Source organism: Sturnira hondurensis, unplaced genomic scaffold (assembly GCF_014824575.4).
Source record: "Sturnira hondurensis isolate 20B ecotype Veracruz unplaced genomic scaffold, ASM1482457v3 Scaffold0008908, whole genome shotgun sequence".
NCBI classification, from domain to species: domain Eukaryota; kingdom Metazoa; phylum Chordata; class Mammalia; order Chiroptera; family Phyllostomidae; genus Sturnira; species Sturnira hondurensis.
In genome coordinates this window covers 1,350,381-1,372,476 of record NW_028081539.1, presented here as the reverse complement: position 1 = coordinate 1,372,476, position 22,096 = coordinate 1,350,381, and the positions used below count along the sequence as shown (strand labels likewise).

The 22,096-nt window shown below is 35.5% G+C and overlaps 1 non-coding gene across 1 annotated transcript; it reads right to left on the bottom strand.

Moving 5' to 3' along the window:
- Nucleotides 1-15,888: 15,888 nt before the first annotated feature.
- LOC118993840 (small nucleolar RNA Z17) lies at nucleotides 15,889-15,960 on the bottom strand. The gene has a single exon (XR_005067954.1). It is a non-coding gene; the product is annotated as a small nucleolar RNA Z17 (small nucleolar RNA).
- Between the last annotated feature and the right edge of the window lie 6,136 nt (nucleotides 15,961-22,096).

The following is a 22,096-nucleotide window of genomic DNA, read 5'->3' as shown; positions in this document are numbered from 1 at the left end:
ACGATGTGTTTGTGCCTGCCATTTTTGCCACTTCCCCCATATCTTTTACCTTCTTTTGACTGCCATCTTTAGTCAGGGCGAAAGTTCCCAGTGACACATGGACATCTGGGATGGGCATCTGCCCTCTGCCTCTCATGAATACTCTATTTGAGTTTCCCTCTGCCACCCTGCTGTGTGGCTATGTCACAAATGCCAGAGTGTTCTCGCATTCATGCACACAATTCAACCTGGGCAGCAGCCTTCTTCCCTTCAGGAAGGCACAGCTATTAACTGGCCGTTGTTATGAAATGTATCTTAAATGGTGTATCAGGTACCCCTCCTTCCCCCAATCAAGGATTGTGAGGGTTCGTTTCCTATTTTCAGGGGTCTTATGTTCTGTACCCCATTACAGTTTGACCTCTAAACTTAGTCTTTTTGCATCTTAGGAAGAACTTCAGGTTCTTCCAAACAGTTTCAATGGCATATCTATTTGATATTATAGATGGTACACATACCCAGAAGCCTTTATATTTTCTGCCTCTCTTGTTTTCTAGTCCTCCATTCAAATATTTAATGCATTTTGATTTCTCAATTTAGAATTGTTTCCACTTTTGGAATTCCAATAACCAGAGATGGAGAAGAGTGTAAATGCTTGAGGTAAAAGAATGTCTTTGAGCTATCTACCAAATTTTATAAACACTAAGACATAAATTTTTTTAACAATCTCATTAACTTTTTATTATTAAAACATGGTCAAGTACCAAGTACTCCAACATTAAATCTTGAAGCCCATTGGGCTTCAATTTATAAAAATATCCAAAAAGTGGTAGCAAAGTAATGTTAACCCTTACAAAACAGATTATGGTGAGGAAAGGACGAGAGATACGGTGACTAGGAATGTCTATTAAGACCCCCAAGCAGGACTCAAAAGCAGACTGTCTTCACATAACGACAAGCCTTGGTTAGGAGTTCACACTACTAATAAGTTTAATTTGTTTATTAAATTTTAAAAGAACTATGGCATCAACAGTGCATTTGATGATAAAGTAGACCTTATAGTATAAAATCATAATATTATCTATAAATTTAAAAATAATTTAGGCCTTGAATGTCAAAATTTTAATAATATATTAAACTACTTGTTTTTCTTTCTATGTATGCACAAATGCATATGATGAAATTTGTTAGATTAAACTTAAAAGATCTCTTTTAATTAATACTAAATTTCTAAATTAAAAAAATTATATAGTTCAACAATACGGTGTTTCTTCTTTAAAAATTTCATTTTACCATATAGTTTCCCTTAAGCTTTAAAGTATATAGTATTCTATTTGTTCTCAGTATAAATAAAAGTTTCATTATTTTTCTATTTATTAGTTTCCATTACTCCTCCTATTCTAGTACCTTGTAATATATAGTTTTACCTACTTCTAAGTCAAATAAAGAGCGAAGTTATTAGAATACATTTTAGTTATTTTTAGGTGAGTCTGTCTTCTCTTTTAAAATATTAAAAAATTCAGATTGGCCTAAGTCAATCTAACTATATTTACTTTTTACTCTTGTGAGGTTTTTTCATTTCATTTGTTTTGTTTTCACAAGCAAACACCGTATTTAATCTGCTTTGTGCACATTTCCTCTCCATTTTTTTCCCATTAATTGGTTTCCCATTTTAAATAATTATTTTCTTTTTAATTAAATAATTATTCTCAATGGAAATAACTTAAATTAATATACCCTAAAATTCAATTTGAAAAGACAGAAGTTATAGAGATAAAAATACATGTGTTAGAACTACTTTTGATGGAAAATTAAAATTCAGGAAGTATTCCTATGGTCAGTGTAGTGTCTTAATTGGCTCAGGCTGACATACAAAATCCCATGGACTGGGTGGCTTAAACAATAGAAATGTATTTTCTCACATTTCTGGTGACTGGGAAGCCCAAGATCAGGGTGCCAGACAATTCAGTTCCTGATAACCATGCTCTCCTTAAGGGGCAAACGGTCAGCTTCTTGCTGTGCCTCACACAGCCTTTCCTCCGTTCATGCCCTCCAAGAGAGGGAGAAAAAGGGAAATCTCTTTTCCACTTTTTTTTTATTTCAGAAAATTATTTTAATAGTTATAAAACATCTTTCTTTTTTATAGAATCCATGTAAAATAGCAGTTGACTTCTCTGTGGTTATCAGAATTATTTATACTTGAGGTCTTGGCTAAGTGGGACTGAAATCAGCAAAAGCTCTCAGATCGTTCATGAAATCCCAGGAGGCCCACCTTGTGGATGACTGTCATGCTTAGAGGCAACCCAGTCTTTTCCTAAGAAAGTATCTTTTTATTCATTCTTTGGAGGCTTGAAGTAAATTTGGCAGTGTTTATTAAACACCTTCCAGCTTCTGTCATTTATCACTTCTTCATCATTCAGTTCTGACAGCACCCGTTTCAACTTTGTTCTTTTCTAAGTTGCTTTAATAACATTAATAAACCACTAATTGCATCATGATTGGCCCACCCTCATAATTTAATCTAACCCTAATTACTTCTCCAAAGCCCCATCTTTAAATATCGTCACAATGGTGGAAACACAAACATTCATTCCGTAACAGTCAAAAAAGAATATTCTGTTGGTAGTAATAGCTGAGAAAATCAAGAATCAAGACTTGTAAGCTTTTCTTCTTTTTTATTTGTTTTTAATATGTTTTATTGATTATGCTATTACAGTTGTCCCCTCTCTCCCTTATTCCCCTCCACCCTGCATCGCCCCTCCCACCAGCATCCCCCTCCCCTTACTTCGTATCCATGGGTTGTACATATAAGTTCTTTGGATTCTCCTTCTCCTATGCTATTCTTAACCTCCCCTGTCTATTTTGTACATACCATTTATGCTTCTTATTCCCTGTACCTTAAGCTTTTTACATAGTTGAGTAAAATGATAAAAGTTGTATTTTAGGTAGATTAATTTTTAAATATAGCACTTAATAAATCAGACAACAAACTTAAAATAAGAAATCCAATTAGAAAAATAATTTCATAATCAAGGCATAAATTAATGAAGAATCCTCATTGGAACAGTGACATACCAACAACGACAAAAACAACAGTATTACTTTTTTGAAGATTCACTACATGCCAGCTGCTTTTAAAAGTGTATGAATTCTTAATTTTATGTGAATTTCAACAATCCTATGAGGTAAGTACTTTATTTTTTCCATTTTGCAAGTGAGAAAACAGGGGTTGGAAAAAATAGCCTGTAGCCCAAATCTAGCACACTGCTAGTTTTTGTAAATAAAGTTTTATAGAAACTCATCCCCCACCAAAAAAGAAAGGCAGTCTACAGCCATTAGTAATGCATGCTAGGAATTGGCACAAATTATCAGGAGATTCCAAATTTTGAAATAATTGCTTAGAAATGAAAATTGAATTTTTGAGTTTATTTAAGATAATTAAAACAGAAAAAAGTTTTGTGTTAAGAGAACAGAGGAGACAGGGAAATATGATAAAGATGGTAAGAAGATAACAATGAGATTAAAAAGCCTTTCAAAGTAGGTTAAAATGTTTTATGTGTTGAAAATTAAGAAATAGAGTTTTAAAATGGTAGATGTAATTTTGTATATTATGAAAATGTGAAGAAAGATAAAGGCTATGAAACTATTAGCTCAGAAAGGAATTATTCATTATATAAATATCTACTTTTAATCTTTTTAGTGGTGGGTATATATTAGTTAATTAAAGTTGCTTTCAAGATGACTAGATTATTTTTATAAAGTTGTTCTAAGTCAAACCAACGATATAAAAGAAGACAAAATAGAAACCAAAGGGGGGAAGGATAAGGAGTGAACAAGGAAAAGTAACAGAATGAAAGTATATGGAAAATCATGAAAGAAAGCAAGAAGGTAGGAAGTAGAGAAGGAAGAAAGAAGAAAGATTATATAAGAAGCAGGAAGGGAGGAAGAAAAAGAGCAAAATAAATACTCATTTTTCTGTGTCATACGCATTACTATTGTTTAAAGTTTATCACATATTTTGTGTATAGAAATAGCATCAAAATATTAATATGAGCACCATGTAATATTTTAAACAATTGCTAGAATAGTAAAATTGTGATTTTATTTAACATAGAATCTGGATTAGCACTTGTGTTTATTATAGCAACAATTTACTTTTTTAAAAATTTTATTTTATTTTTAGATAGAGGAGAAAGGATGGAAAAAGGGAGAGAAACATCAATATGTGGTTGCCTCTCATGCGCCCCCTACTGGGGACTTGGCCCACAACCTAGGCATGTGCCCTGACCGGGAATCAAACCAGTGACCCTTTGGTTTGCAGGCTGGCACTCAAACCACTTAGCCACACCAGCCAGGGCCAATTTAGTATTGTTTATTAACCACATCCTTATCTAATAGAAAAGGAGAGCTTAAGAATGTAATAGTTTTGTCCTTCTTGCCCAAATGAGTGAAGAAGAGTTCACTTTATATTTTCTTAAACTAAAGTAAAATATATAGCAAGATTAGAATGCTAGTAGATTGTACTCTGGATGAAGCATAAGTTTTGTTAATTCTACTCAAATGAATGCAGTTCAATAAGAAATAGCATTTAACTACAAAAGCTAACTTTTGCAAATAATAATAATAATAATAATAATAACCCACAATATCCAATTAAAGGTAGACTAGTGAAAACAAATTTAAAAAATCCAAAGGGTATTTGAGTAATCAGATAAGTAAAATTTCAAAAGAATTCTTTAACATGTTTATATAAGTACAAATTCAGAAACAAACTATGAAAATAAAAATTTAAAGTACTTTTAAACTTTTTAGTTTATTATTACTTATTTAAATTGTGGCAACACAGCATTCAAGATTTTGCATCTTTCCTGTTTTTAAGCATAGTGCGCAGTAACATTGAGTACATTTGCATTGTTGTGTCACCATCACCACTGTGCATCCACACAACTCTTTTCGGCCAGGAAAACTACACTTGTTAATAACCTCCCCTTTTCCCCTACTCTCAGTTCTTGCAGTCATCATTCTTCATCATTTCTACTTTTCTATGCATCTTCTCACTACTTTTTTTATTCATAAATGTGGTTTCACTTTTATTGTCTTCAAAAAAAAAAAATAACCACAACCTTGACCAGTGTGGCTCAGCCCTGACCAGTATGGGAAGAGTCATCCCATAACTCAAAGGTTGTAGGTTCGATTCTGAGTCAGAGCACGTATCTAGGCTGTGGGTTTGAACTCAGTCTGGCATGTACAACCCTAATCTGTGCACATGCTGGAGGACACCAGTTGACGCTTCTCTCTACCACTGATGTTTTTCTCTCTCCCTCTCTCCTTCTTCTCTCTCTAAAAGCAATGAAAAAAAATGTCCTCAGGGGAGGACTTAAAAAAATAAACTAAATAACCACAAAATCCAGTAATCTCACTTCTCGGTACTTGTCCAAAAGAAATGAAATCAGTTCTTCAAAAAGATGTCTGCACTCCCCTGTTCATTGCAGCAGTACGCACAATCGCCACATACGCAAACAACCTAAAAACCTAAGTGTCCATGGACAGATGAACAAATATAATGTGGTATATGCAATGGAATATTATCCAGCCTTGTAAAAAGAAGTAAATCTTGTCGTTTAGAACAAAACGAATGAACCTAGGCCATTATGCTAAATGGTTAGGCCAGACACAGAAAGATAAACACTGCATGACCCCACTTATATGGAACCTGAAAACGTGAAACTCAAAGAACACGAGAGTAAAATGGCGGTCACCAGGGCTCTGGGGAGGGGAATGGGCAAGGATGGGCAAGGTGGTCAAAGGAAACAAACTTTCAGTTTTAACATCTGGAGATCTACTGCACTCTGGTGACTATAGTTAGTAGTCATCAACTGTATATTAAATGTTTACTTTTAAAATGTCATTTTTGAAGTACTTCTTTTATAATAAAGCATATACTTAATGACTAATAAGTTACTGTGCCACCAGGGATGAGAATAAGTCTATCTACCAAGACATGATCTGCCTGGGGAGGAAAGGTGGACTATTTCTCAGAGGAGAAGGGCCAGGAGTCTGTTCCTCAATGAGCTTTTACTGGGTTCAATTTGCACAGGAATACAGGGCATACACATAAAGCTCAACCATTGTCAGGCAGTAACCATCAAACAATAGATGACATTCAAAGAACTATGAGGGCTTATTCTGACTCAGGGTCAGATAGCTAAAGGGATATAAAACTTTGGGGAAACAAACTCATTCTATACTTGGACTCTTATCATTTAAATTGAGAGCAAAGCAGGTTTCACAGGATTTTATGCATTCTTTCTTAGGTCTGATCTCCCCAGGGAACACACCCTTTCCAGCACAGGGCCGTACCTCTGGCATTGTTTCAGGCTTAAGACATTGTTTCAGGCTTGTCAGGCAGGGGAAGTAAGGCAGCCAAGAGATTAGAAGACTTCTTACAGAAAGAATGAGGACTCAAGTCTATGTCAAAGCCAAGGGGCAAGGGTCCATCACCCCCTTTTTCTACAGCCCCCCAAGTCCTTCCCTGTGGACCCCTTCACAACCATGCCTGTCTTAGGTTACCCCCCCCTTGAGGAATCTTACCCGTCATTGGCTAATCAGTCATCCGCCCAGGGCCAAGCAGGGTGAAGTAAAAGGGGGCAGAGGTGGTGCCTTTACCAGGAAGATAAGCTTTGTCTCCTTCGTGGCTTATGGTCCTAAGGTCTCTTTACTCAGCCTTAGCCATGGGGTTACAGCTGCCGAAACCAGGCAGGGCAGTTTCCAAAAACTTACAATAAATAAGAAGGTAGAGTAAATTATCTGTGCAACAAATACATAAATAGCTCTTTTATTTTGGGTAAAGCACTACTGAGAGTGATTAGTATTTAAATAGCAGGTGTGATTGGAAAAATTATTTTGTAAACAAACAGCCCTTCTCACTTCATAAATTTATGAACATTGTAGCAGCAGAAGAAATATGTATTATTGTCCCTTCAGCTCTTGTTGCAATATTCACACCCATGCATACCTACCTCCCTGCACACACTGTCAGCCAAGGCTTCTCACAGCAGCTCATTTTGCTTAATGTGTTGCAGACTGTTCTTAAATTATTTTCCTTATTGTTATCTTGCTGTAGATTCCCACAGGTAAAAGAATAAACTTCTACTCCATAAACTATGAGCCCAACATAACTTCTGTGTTCTCAAAAATTTTGGGATAGCTTCCTCAGAGACATTCAACCTTGTCCCTTTTACAGGTAAGTTATCAGACAAGTCACTTTCTTAGACTCCTTCTTCAAGCCACTGACAAGAGTCTGGTGAGATACTTGTATGTTGTGGGAATAGTTGTATCTCTACCTTGAGAAAGAGAAAGCAGATGGAACTAGACTTATCCTGGCTGACATGGAGAGTATGAGGTAGGCATGAAATTTGCCAGATAATGAATATATTCAATGGGACATTTCAATTTTCTTTCACAATGTCATTAAGTATAGTAAATATTTTTAAGATGACTGATTTAAACAAATTTTCATTATCATATCAAAAGAGAACTATACTAAACATCCTCCAATGCTTAAGTGTTTATTTAGTTGTCTTGCAAAGCAGTCTATATTATTTGAATACATTTTAAATTGCTTGAAGTTTCTTCCTTAGCCTTAACTACTTTCATTTGATGTCCTATTCCTACACATGTGGAGCAAAATAGAGCATTGCCTGACAACCCTTCAAATGTCTGAATACAGCTACATTTCCTTGTTGTCTTTTTTCTTGCAGACTAATTCCTTTCACTGCTCTCACCATACCAAACCCTAAAGAATTCCTCATTATAACAAGGTCCAAGATGGCTGCAGAGCAGGTGGAAGCTACACTAACCTCCTCTCGGGACCAAACTGGAATTACAACTACATAAATTATAGAACAATCATTCTGAATAACCAACTGGAGACCAGCTGAAGGAAAGTCTTATAACCAAGGATTTACAGAAGAAGAGATGTCAAGGCTGGTAGGAAGTGTAGAGATTCAAAAAAGGCAGGCCTTGTTCCCATGGATAGTAGCTGAGGTCCTGGAGGGATATCTCTGCTGCACGAAATACCCCCCGGAGGAGTGTGGGGTCTAAACCTCATACTGGGATTTATAGCCTAGAGCACCAAAGCCAAGTGAAGTTTCCCACATAACACCTGGCTGTGAAAAACAGCAGGGTTCCTGTTCTCCAGGGAGAGACAGGAGTTTTCTAAAGACATAGGTACCCACTTAAATGGCCAACTCACAAATTTTTTTCATAGCCATGTACCTTGGGCTCTGGTGGAAGAAGAGCAAAGTGAACTAGAGTTGCATGAGTAGAGTCTGGAGTTTGTGACCATAAGAGAGCTGGAGAGACAGCAGCAGAATCTCTGTGCTCAGTCATTCTCCCACGCTGCAGACACCAGTTTTCTTAGGTGGAGCACTCCCCTCCATGTGTGGTCAGCCTGGGAAAAATCAATAACCCCATACCCTGGATTCCCTCTGCTCCCACCCATGCAGAACTTCCACTTTTCTGAGGAGTCAGCTGCCTTGTCCAGGCTGTAGAGGTCAGGGCAGACTCAGGGGCTGTCAGTGACTAAGTTGTGTGGATTTGGAGTGGGGGCTATTCTGGCAACTTTTCTGTGAACCTGACTGGTGCTTTCCTCTAGAAACTAACCATCTGGGTGTCTAAAAGAAGACCAAATAAGCAATTAGGAAGACAAGGTAGAAATAAAACACCCAATCAGAGCACTAAAAAGAAAAATAATTTTAAAAGAATAAAGATAGTTTAAGGGACCTTTGTGACAACCTGAAGCATAACAACATTTGCATCATAGGAGTTTCAGAAGGAGAGAGAGAGAGCCAGGATTGAGAACGTATTTGAGAAAATAATGATTGGAAACTTCCCTAACTTGGTGAAGGAAAAACACACACAAGTCCAGGAAATGCAGAGAATCCTAAATAAGATAAACCAAAAGAGACCCACACAAAGACATGTCAAAATTAAAATGGCAAAGGATAAACACAAAGAGAGAATCTTAAAAGCAGAAAAAGAAAAGCAGTTAATTATCGACAAAGGAGTTCCCATAAGACTGCTCATTTCTCAACAGAAACTTTTCAGGCCAGGAGGAATTAGCATTAAATATTCAAGCTGATGAAAACCAAGAATGCACAAATGAGACTACTTTGCCCAACAAAGCTATTATTTAAAATTGAAGGAGATATGAAGAATCTTCCCAGATAAGGAAAAGCTAAAGCAATTTGTTACCAACAAACTAGTATTAAAAGAAATATTAAAGGGCCTACTATTAACAGAGGAGGAGGAGAAGGAGAGAGAGGACAGGGGGGAAGGGGAAGAGAGAGGATGAGAAGAAGGAGGAGGAGGGGTAGGAGGAGAAAAAGAGAAGGAGAAAAAACAACAACAGAGAAACACAGTTAAAAAGAATAAAATGGCCTATTAATAATAGCTTTAAATGTAAATGTCTTAAGTACTACAATAAAAGACATAGGGTGGATGAATGGCTAAGAAAACAAGACCCATATATACAGTCTACAAGAGACTCATATCAGAACAAGAGATACACACAGACTAAAAGTAAAGGGATGGAAAAGATATTTCATATAAATAAAGAAGAAAAAAGCTGGGGTCACAACACTTCTATCTGACAAAATAGATTTAAATCAAAAGATATAGTGAGAGATGAAGAAGGACACTACATGATGATAAAGGGAACAATCCAACAAGAGGATATAACCCTTAAAAACATTTATGCAGCCTACATAGGAGCACCTAAATATGTAAACCAATTCTTCTTATTTATTTATTTATCTTTAAAGGGGAAGGGTAGGGGAGAGGGAGAGAAATATCAGTGTATGGTTGCCTCTGGTGTGTCCCCTGCCAGGAACTGGCCTGCATGTGCCCTGACTGGAAATTGAACCGAGATCGTGTGGTTCACAGGCCCGTGCTCAATCCACTGAGCTACACCAGCCAGGGCTGTAAAGCAATTCTTGATGGACATAAAGAGAGAGATTGGTAGTAATACAGCCATTGTAAGGAATTTTAACACCCCATTGACATTAGATAGATCTTCCAGGCAGAAAAACAATAAGAAAATGATGGCCTTAAATGGCACACAATAAAATGTCTGTCTGGGTCGCAGGCCCACGCTCAATCCACTGAGCTACACCAGCCAGGGCTTAAAATGTATTTAATTGATACCTTCTGAGCATTTCTCCCCAAAGCAGCAGAATATACATTCTTTTCAAGTGCACACGAAACATTTTCTAGAACAGACCATATGTTAGCACACAAAACAATTCTCAATAAATTTGAACAGATTGAAATCACTTCTTTGGGGGGGGTCCTCAATAATTTTTTAAACTATTTTATTGTTGTTCAGTTACAGTTCTCTGCATTTTCCCCCTACCACTCCCTTCCACCCCAGCCAAACCCACCTCCTTCTCTTGCTTCCACCCTCCCCCTTGGTTTTGTCCATGTGTCCTTTATAGTAGTTCCTCAAAACCCTCCCCCATCGTCCCCTCCCACCTCTCCACTGGTTACTGTCAGATTGTTCTTAATTTTAATATCAAGCATATTCTCTGACCATATGGTATGAAAGTAGAAATCAACCACAAAGAAAATACTAAAAAATACACAAAGACATAGAGGCTAAATAACATATTAGTAAACAATGAGTAGGTTAACAATGAGATCTAGAGAAAAATCAAAAGATACCTTGAAACAAATGAAAATGAGAATACAACAACCCGAAATCTACATTGTTTTCTCAATAACAGTAGTCCTAAGACGGACATTTATAGCATTATAAGCTTATCTCAAGAAAGAAGAAATATCTCAAATAATGAATCTAACCTTATACTTAAAGGAACTTAAAATAGAACAACAAAGCCCAGGGTGAGTAGAAAAAAGGAAATAATAAAGATTAAGGCAGAAATAAACAAAATAGAGTCTAAAACTCAATACAAAAATCAATAAAAGCAGAGAGATGAATCTTTATAAAGATAAACAAAATTGACAAACCTTTAAGCAGACTTATCAAAAAAATAGAGGACCCACATAAATAAAATTAGTAATGGGAGATGAGGAGTAACAATTGACTCCACAGAAATACAAAGGATTTCAAGAAAATATTATGAACAACCCTATGCCAAGAAATTAGTCAATCTGGAAAAATGGATAAATTCCTAGAAATACAGTCTTTCAAAACTGAATCAGTAAAAATCAGAGAATCTGAATAGACAGATTACAAACAGTAAAAATTTAAGCAGTAATTAAAAAACTCTCAATAAACAAAAGTCAAGGAACAGATGGCTTCACAGGTGAATTTTGCCAAACATTTCGAGAAGAACTAATACCTCTCCTTCTCAAACTATTCCAAAATAGTCAAGTGAAGGAAACACTCCATGCTAATTTTATGAAGCCAGCACTACTCTAATTCCACAACCAGACAGAGACACTACAAACAAATAAAATTATAGACCCATATCCCAGATGAACATAGTTGCTAAAATCCTCAACAAAATATTAGCAAACTGAGCCCAGCAATGCATTATCATATCCCACATCATGTTGTTACCAAACAGAGGTCCAAGGTGGGGGGCCGTACTTGGCCCACTGAGGGATGCAAAAAAACTGCTACAGAACAACAGGGGTCCCTCCCAAGGTCGGTATACTAATACCTACGGTGCTCGTCTGTCTGTCGCGAATTGGAAAGACATCTCTCAATGCCAGAGATTTGTGAAAAGGAAACAAAATATTTATTTAATGCTATTCAGGCCTAACGCCTCCATTAAAATATCAAAGTCTTTTAGGGTATACACCTACACACACACAAACACACACACACACAACATTCCCTTCCCCCACTGTCCCAACTCTGGGTACCGTCAATCAGGAAAAGAGGCATGTGTCTGTGTTTCAGGACCCTGGCACTGTGAGCTGTGTCGCTGTCCAGGCAGGATCTCCGATTAATCCAAAGTCACATGGCACCTTCCACTGGCAAGAGTTCTTTGTACCAAGTTCTAGTCAAAGTCTCTCCCGCTTTCCAGGCCACTTGGCCAAAGGGAGCCCCCCAAAGCCACGTGGGCCTCTTCTACCAAAGCTGCAGGGGTGCTCACTCCACCAAAAGCGGGTGTCTTTCTTCTTCACCATGCCACAGGGATCTCCATTCTGGCAAAGCTGCATAGTTTTCCCTTTCACCTGGGAAAGAGGGTGTCTGCACTGTGCCAAAACCACATGGCTTTCTCCTTTCACCTGGGCAAGAGGGAACCCTTAGTCTGCTGAAACCATGTGTATCTCTCCCTAATGGCTGCCGCGTCTGGGTTTAAATCCCTGTGCCAATCCTGCTTTGCAGCCCCATTTCTGACTCCTCCCACAATCAGTTACACCTGCCAGTATTTCTGTATTATTACAAGTTTACTGGGCTGCCATTGTTAGTCTGGGCAGGTATGGTCCCATGTCTGGAGCCAATCAGTTCCAAGCTCTCATGCAGGCACTGTAACTCAGGAACCAGCCCCCAGTTATTACATCCTGGGTAGAAGCCACTCCCTTCTCCCTGGCTCAGAGCATGGCCACAGCTATTTAGCATATCTATGAAACCAGTTAAAGGTTATAGATATGTTAAATTACCATTCTAGAGGTTAGCTGTGAAACTGTTGCTATGCAAAACAACTCTCAATGGCCCTGCTCCATGTGTCCCTTCCCCCAACTGACACCTGGGGAGGGGGGTGAGGACATCTTAATTATTCCTGGACACCCTGAGCTCTGGACCCCACCCCAAATCCTTTTCTGGGCCCCACCTCTTGGCTGCACCCTGTTACAATACCCTACAGTCAGGTGGGATTTGGGGGTAAATACAAGATTGGTACAATATCTGCAAATCAATAAATGTGATAACCACATAAAAAAATTAACAAAAACCATATTATCATATTAATAGATGCAGGAGATAAATTTGATAAAATACAACACCCACTAATGATAAAACCTGTCAGCAAAGTAGGAATAGAAGGAACACACCTCAATATAATAAAGGTTATATATGACAGACCCACAGTCAGCATCATACTCAATGGGCAAAAACTACAAACATCTGGGTTAAGATCTGGAACAAGACACGGATGTCTGCTTTCACCTTTCTTATTCAACATAGTACTGGAAGTCCTATCCACAGAAATCAGAAAACAAAAAGAAATAAAAAACATCTAAACTGGAAAGGGAGTTGGGTAGGGGTGTCAAGGAATCGAGCATAAAAGAAAAAAATCATGGACGACAGTGTGGTGATTGTAGGGCTGAGGAGGATGATGGAAGGTAGAAATGCTGATGGAAGGAGACTTGAGTTAGGGTGGTGAACACACAATACAGTATATAGATGATGTGTTGTGAAATTATGCACCTGAAACCTAAATAATGTTAACCAGTGTCACCCCAATAAATTCAATAAACAGAAAATAAAAAGTTAATAAATAAATAATTATAACGATGTATTCTACATGTTTCTATTCCAGAAAACTTAAACTGAATTGAGAAGTAAAAATTATATTTGTTTTAGTAGAATTCAAGTGGGAAAAATATTTGATATGTATAAGGGCATCTTTCCAAAATCTCACTTCTTAAATTTTAGCCTTCCTTGAGATTCTTTATTCAACTTCTTTTCTCTTCATATCCCTTTCACTTGGGATATCTCATCTGCTTCAATAAATTCAGGTGACTTCTACCAACTAAGTTCTAATATCTAAACTCTCATCCATCCAACTATATATCCTATTCAAAGCAGTTTTCAAAATAAGATAAAATTGTGACTCTTGTAGAGATATAAAAAAAGAACCCATATTAAAGATTTTATTTTTCTCACAAGGGAACCAGAACTGGCAGACTCTGTGTGTGTGTATATATATATAATATCAGTTCACAAAAGGTAAAAATTATAGAGCATAAAGGTATTTTGAAATAAATGTGCAAATAGGGGCAAAAATGGCCCAAATTGAGGAAAATATGGGGATGGCAGTAAGGGGACTGTCCAGATAGGAAGTCATTTGCACCACTACCAGACAGGACAGAATCTACGTGTCAGTTACCTACAATTCAGAATCCCAAAATAGCTCAAGGCAAGTACAGGGCGAGATCATATAACCCAAAAGTTATGCTGTATGTAAACAATGCATAGTATTCCACTGATACAAACATTTCTCTTTTAAACTACCCACTATTTAATAAGTGAACTCATCCTTGACTCCCTGCCCCCATGAATCCTTTGCAAACATGCTCCTTACAGGCAGGTATTGTGTCTTACTTTTCATTCTATTTCCCCTGCATAGTATATAACTTGTTACACAGTAGGCCTTCAAAAATGTGGAACACGTGAATAAATGGAAAATATACTCTACATTCACTAACCTACACTTACAGTAACTTATTGCCATATTCCACCTTTTTTCTCCTAGCCTCTTCTTGTTCACTTAAAACACATGAGGTGAACATAAATTTATACCCTCTCAAAATCAATTACAATTGCTTGTTTGAATTAACAAGTGACCTTTTCTTGCACCTATTAAAAGAAAAGTCAATAGTTCTATATGAAACAGGAGTGGGAGAGCAAGCTTTGACTGGGAGTTCAAGGCTCGGATCCTATATAGTAGAATTTAGAGGGTATCAATAAAGTCATTTTTATTTCATTGAGAACACTTTAAAACTTACAAGGCCATGTTGATCCCATACCTACAGTTACAGTCTCATTACAAAGATTGAGAAATCCAAATGCTTATCAGCCTGGTGATTTCCAGAGGGCCCTATAACCCACTTGTCCTTTAAAAGAGAAAGACTTCTAGGTGTTTAAGAGATGAACACTGTAAGGGATCATTTCTCTTGATCTCTGCCTTAGACTTCTATTTTCCTACTTATTATCTGAAGATGGATCTTTCAAGCAATGTAATTATTTGTACTATATGCTCTGAATATTCAAGCTATTTGAGTTACTTTTGTAGGACTCTGTGATAATCTTTTATTAAAATTACAGAAATAATAACCTCTATTAACACTAATAAATAAACTAATGTTCAGTTAGATTGTTCAAAAAAGATATAATTGCATGCTTTTTTCCCCTAATACATGTAAAAATAGAAAACCAATACAAGATGAAAACCAACTTTTGAACAGGGGATATTTTTAATTCTGGCAATTATAGATACTGACATTATATATCTTTATGGTAAAAAGTATTTAATTCTTGTCATCATACAAATGATTGCCATAAAAAGTATCAAAATTGTAACATACTACTCAAACTAAAGGAATCTAGGGTTTCATGAACAGATCAGAAGAAAAAAATGTTTATTTTCCTTATATAGTCTATTTCAATAAAATCCCTTAATTATTTTTATCCATTTAAACTAGTACTTGAAAATTTTCCTGTGATAATTAATTTTTTACAGTATAAAATTCGTATATAATTATTTATAATTAGCCAGCTGGACTCAGTTCAGATGATCTCAACCTGAAGAAAGAAGCTTTATAATAAGCCAGGCGATGAAAGACAAACACCATATGATCTCTCCTATAAGTAGAACCTAATCACAGAAACAAAAAAGCATGTAAACTTTAACCAGAGACATGGAAATAAAGAACAAACTGACAGTAATCGGAGGAGAGGGGTGAGAGGGATAACAGCAGAAAGAAGGGGAAGGGTCTTCAAGGAACATGTATAAAGGACCCATGGACACAGCCAAAGTGGGGAAGCATTGAAGGTGGGAGGTGGGAGTGGGTGCGGAGGGGGAAAGTGGTGGCAGGAAAATGGAGACAACTGTACTCGAACAACAATTTTAAAAAAGTTGAAATGTGAAGATTAAGCTGGAGTGTCATGGTTAAAAAACAAAAGGTGGGCATAAAGTAGGGCCTATTAAGGAGAAGGTTTCAGTCAATCAGTTAAGACTTATCAGCAAAAGTCAGGCTTTGGTCACTAATAGACACATCATTTGTACCCTGGATTTGAGCTGAAGGAGTTTCACAGCAAAGGAAGCTTTGTTGGCAACACCTGAAGTATCCTAGTAAGGAGCCAGACGAACATATGCCCTCTTCTCTCCATCAGGCCTGACCTGGACAAGTCAATGTCACAGAGCTTCTTCACAGTCCTGGTGCTTGTTGGCCTTGACATCCACAATGAACACAAGGGGACTGTCGTCTCCTGTCTTCTTCATGGCTGACTTGGTAGTCAGGGGAACTTGATGATAGCATAGTAATCAAGCTTGTTTCTCCTGGCAACGCTCTTAGGATATCTAGGCTGCCTTGGAGCTGCAGAGTTTTCGGGCAACAAGCGGATTTTCTCCTATTTGTTGTGGCTGTGGGCACCTTTCAGCACTGCTCTCTTTGTCTTCAAAGCCTTTGCTTTAGCTTCGGCTTTGGGAGGAGCAGAAGCTTCCTTCTTTGCTTTAGGCAACATCTTCTTGAAAAGGGCAATTACTTTAATAATTTCAATTAAGCAAACTTTTTTGAATGTTCAGAGAATAATTAATTAATTCCTGCTGGCATAATACTATGGATTTTAGTAGTTTATTTAAATAAAATGAAGAATTCTAAATTTTCTGATGGAATAAAGGGCATTTTCTAACCTAATGGCCTTCTTAAATTATAGAGGTAAATATGTTTAAAATATAGCATTGCATTTTCACACAAAAATTTATGTTTTAAACTTGCAGATAAATTATAGGAGACAAATATTTGTCAGACATCTACAACTTAGAAAAGGCTTTAATTTTTACTTTAAGTGTGTGTAGCGCCCCCTTGTGGAAATATGCCAAAATAAAAACTTTACTAATTAATACTGTATTATGTTCTTTTTTTTTTAAGTTTGAGATTCAAGGGTTTGAGTTTGTATTTTCAGAACAATAAGCTCTATTTCAATGATTAAAATGAATGAATTGGTAATTTTATGGACTTTACAAAGTAGTAACTTATAATGTTTGTGCAAAAGCCAACTGGGTCTTAATAATCCTTCAGTTTAAATTCATTTACATTGTTTTATACACTTCAAAATTTAATCTGTAAAGTAAGCATCCAGTTGTATAACTACCACCTCTCATATATCAATTCTTTGAACATTCAGATAATGTATATTTCAGCACTGCGAAGGCAGAGATTTCCAGTGCTAAGCCCACTGTTTTACATTCAGTGTCCTGCCGTGGGTGTGGCATATGGCAGCAGGTCAGGAGAAATGTATTGTGCTTCACCTCACAGACTTTTTTCAAGACACCTGAAAGTAGAATTTATGGTACTTCGTGTGCAAAAATCTGCCTTGCAAATTTAAATCTGTATATTAAATACAGCATAAATATTCCTACAGATTAATTAACTTACTAATATTGGGATATTTGCTATTACGCCGTGTTGGACATCAACCAATGCTAGTGAATATTCAGTGGCCGTCAGCAACACCCCAAAATATTCAATATTCACAGGGAGTATATAGAAACTTGCACTATAAGACCTTGTCACAATCTGAATAAATGGCATGAAACTCAATTTAAAGGATTAGAGGTAAAGTGTTTGACTTTCTGGTTCAAGGGAGTTAAATTATTCTGAAGCTATATCACTAAAGTATCCCTCCAGTAAAATATTTCCTTATTTCAAAGGAGTATTTATACTTGTCAATAGCTATGGAAGGCATGTGTGACTAAACACCACAAATTAAAAACATGTACTAAAATTTGAAATGTCACTTCACTGAATGAATAATTTGTGATATTGGTGTTAAATTACAATTACTCTTCTTTATTTTTAAATTGTGGAATAACTGAAAACCTTCTGAAGTTGGTTTTTTTGTTCATCAACCATCACTCCCTTCCTTGTACAGAGCACTTGATGAAAAATTGCTATTATGGAATATTGAGATATTTCATTGTTTTTCAATATCTTGTCTGCTATTTCCCATGGTATATCTGAAATAAAATTTAAAAATTTTATTTGGCCAGAGCCTTAAACATTTTTCACATATTACAAAAAGGAATGTCCTAAGTTCTTGAAATTTGACTGTAAAATATTTAAAATAGAAATAAACAAAGAAATTTTCAGGAGATCTGAAGTATTTATTGTGAGGAATTATTATGTGAGTATCAACCACAGATTTTACTCAAGAAGGAACTACTTAGTACACATATATTTGCTTCTTCATTAACAACGTTTTAAATATATATATGAGGAAATTTTTATAGAGTGTGACTTTAACACCTTTATTTTAGTCTTCTATTCTGATTAAACTTATAAACACTTGACAGTCAATGATAAATTCAGCTTCTATAGTTTCAAGTGTTTATTTCCTGTTCTATTTAAACAACCATAAAAATAACACAGTGATTTGAGGGATAAATTCCTTGAAGTGAATCGAGAAGTAAGAAAATATGAATATCATTATGTCAAAGTGAGTATTTTAAAACAAAGTAAAAATTAAACATGCTCACAAATCTTCAAATGCGTAAGGCATATCCTAGAATTTACCACTTTTCACACTTAGCAATAACTTTTTGTGATATTATAAAATAAATATTTATATGATGATGAAAATAATAGTAGAGAATAATATAATATACATGAGAGAAATATCCATGTCTCCTCTTTCTCTTTCTCTCTCACACACACACACACACATACACACACACACTCTCTCTCTCTCTCCCTCTTTCACTGAATTCTTTCCAATAAGGGCAAAATAATTCAATGAAAGATTCTGCTAATGTAAAAAGAAATATCTGTCATCAAGCTTCATTCCTTTGAAAGGAATTAAACCTATTGTAATATCATGATCATAACATATCTGTGTTTCCATGAAGTCAAATAAACTTAGAATATATTAAAGATTGTTAAGGAAAGCAAAGATCATGTATACTTTTACATTTAAAGTGACCTGGAAAGTGTTTTGACTGCATGGATTTTTTATGAGAATTATTCATTTTAAATAGATGGGACTTTAGCAAACTCAATTTACTGTTACAAAAGAGCCAAATCTTAAAGTACTCTAAATATTTACATTCTACACAGCCAAGCAAAAGAAGTCATGCACAATTGTAGTTGTCAGTAAAACCACATGCCCTGAATATGTTGTTAGTTGTGGCTTAAAGCAAAGAAATTCAATTCTAACAATGTCTTTTTAAAATAACATTTACTCTGGGCTCAATTATAATATTTTCTCATCTTTTGAAACAGGCCATTTGGCAGCTATAACATTTTTATTCAGCATGTAAGTCCATCAAAATACTAGTTTTCCCAATATTGGAAACTCCTGGTTTTCATCCATTCTGAGAATGTTTTTTCATCAAAGAATAAGTCTATTTGACAGAATCTTTTTATCAACTGCAGCGTTGATCAAAAAGTTGAAATTTGACAAACAAACTTTAGGTCACAAAGAACATACCAAAGTTCTGTGTACAGATACCAGGGCAAAACTTGGAAACACATCTGGTTTTGTTGACCTGGTGCAGTGAAAGTGTTGACCCCACTGCACTGATATCTGCTAAGAACTAAGTTCTGCAAAGAACTGACATGAAGTCTTGTTCTTCACCCCAAAGTTCTTTGATGACATCGGATCCAGCAATCTGACTTACTATCTTTTTACATGGTTTTTAATAAGTGACATATGTAATATTCTTTCAATGGCAAATATTTGTTTTCCTTCCAGAAAGTAAAACTGGAAGCCTTTAATGACTGCTTGAGCAGAGATTTTACATTTTTGGAAGATAAAGCAAATCCCATTCCCAAAATGGTAAGATTAAAAAGAAGTTATTCATAACATGCTCAAATTTGTAAGGTTTTTTAATAACCGAGGACTAGTTTTTTTTTATTTTAGCTTAAAAGTTATTATTATAGTTGATGCTAAAAATATTATTTAGGCAACCTGCTACTAAAACAAAATTAAGAATCATCAACTATAAAATTGTTCCAAATATAATAGTAGTACATCTGCAGAATAGCCAGGAATATGAAAAAGTGAATAAATATGTAAAACTTATTTTATTTTAAACAGATATCTTCAGAGATACCTGGAAATCTTGAAGAAGACTTCTTTAAAAAAAGCTGGCTTAAGTAATTCAGGCAACCATGAATTTAGAGGAAAATATGTAAAGACACCACAAATTTACCACCAAGCATAAGAAATGAGTCATCACAAGGACAGTTAAAAGCCTCTGGGTATTTCAACATGATCATTTCTGGTCACTTTGGGAGATCAACCATCTTGAAGCTGAGTTTCTCAAATTCTCATATTTCTTTATAGTTTATTAATAGATAGCCAGCTTTACTAAATAATATAGAGTATTATCTTTCAAGGTATTAATCTTCACATGTGATATCACCCTCTATGTATTCTATTGCAATTGCTGACAATTATTTTGGAGAAATTTGTTCTCATTTGGATGTATGATTCTAGTTCATTAATTTTTCATAGCTATGTAGTATAACATTGCATTAGTGTTCTGTGATTTATTTATTAACTCTCCTCTTGATAACATTTACATTGTATTTCGGTTAAAAGAGCCAAAGTTTATGTTGCAATGGGAAATGGCCCCAAACTATTAGAAAAAATCTTTATTTCTTGCTCAGACAATTGCTGTAGTTTAAAAAGATGTTAGGCTCCACAGAGCACTAAGGGATCCAGGTGATAAAGGCTCCCCACCTATAAAATGATGGTCATCACCAGGTGGGGAGAGAAACAGAATCATTCGTGGTACAGTTCACTTCTATTCCAAGTTTCTTGGCCAGAACCAGTCATGTGGTTCAGCTCAGAATCAGTATGGCAGTTTCCATCAACCCCAAAAGGAAAAGAGAACCAGATTTGGAGAGCCACAGTAATGTTGACCACCATTTAATTCCAGTTATTACTATTGAACCCTGCTGATGTCTTCTTGTATTCGTGTGAGAGGCAACTCGAAAGTGAAATTGCTGGGTCTGGGGAATACCACTACTCAGTTTTCTTAAGTAACCAGTAATTTACATTTCAAAGAGCTCTATTGCACTCCCACCACAAGGGAACAAGATTTCCTCACAATGCTTGCCAAATGCTAGATACCGGAAGTCTTTTGTTTTTTTCCTCCAATCTGATTGGTAAGCATAACATTTTGTTGTTATCTTAATTCACATCTATCTGATTGCTGGTAAAGCTGAACATCTTTTTTATGTGTTTTTTGGCACTCAGTTTATCTTCTATGAATTACCTATTCATATTCTTTGCCCACTTTTTTATTGAGTTATCTTTTCTTATTAACTTGTGGAAGCTCTTTATATATAACAATTTTATGCATGACAAATATAACCTCCAAATCTGTGGATTACCTTTTAAATTTCTGTCATGACTTTAAATGCAAAAAAAATCTTTTTTTAATTCTAATGCAATCAAATTATCAATCTTTTCCTTTACAATGGGTACTTTTTAAAAACAATCCTTAACCCAGCATTATGAAGACATATCCTAAAACTAGTAATGTTTTGCTTTGCAAATTTAGTTATTCTCATGTAATTCTGAGGTTATTCCTGAAGGAATAAATCAATTTTAATAATATAGATAACCAATCATTCCATGATCAGGTACCGAATAATAGATTCTTTTCTTCTGATCTAAATATCGCTCTTGCCATATATCAGATTCAGCACCTATGAAGGGATGTTTTTTGATTCTATATTTAATTAACTGATTAATATGTCTATCCATAGGGTTCATGTACAAATGCCTATAGTTTTATAGTAACTCCTGAGATCTAGTAGGACAGGTATCCTCACTTTGCTTTTTTAATTTTAAAGATTTTGGCAGTTTTCTGTCCTTTACTCTTCTATATAAACATCAAAATCAACCTTACCAATGTCTATAAAAACTCAGTATTTTCATAAAGTTGAATTAAATATTTTAAGTTATTTTGGGGAAAATTGATTGTTTTATGCTATTCAGTCAAAAAAAGCATAGTTCATATATTTATTTATTTAGAATTTTGTAAATATCTAGCAACTAATAACATAAGTATCTCCATTAAAGTAATGCACATATATTGTTAGGTTTATTTATATATAGCTTTTACCTCTTTGTTTTTGCTATTATCATAATGATATGTTTTAAGTTACAGTTTTAATACTTTTGATTTTA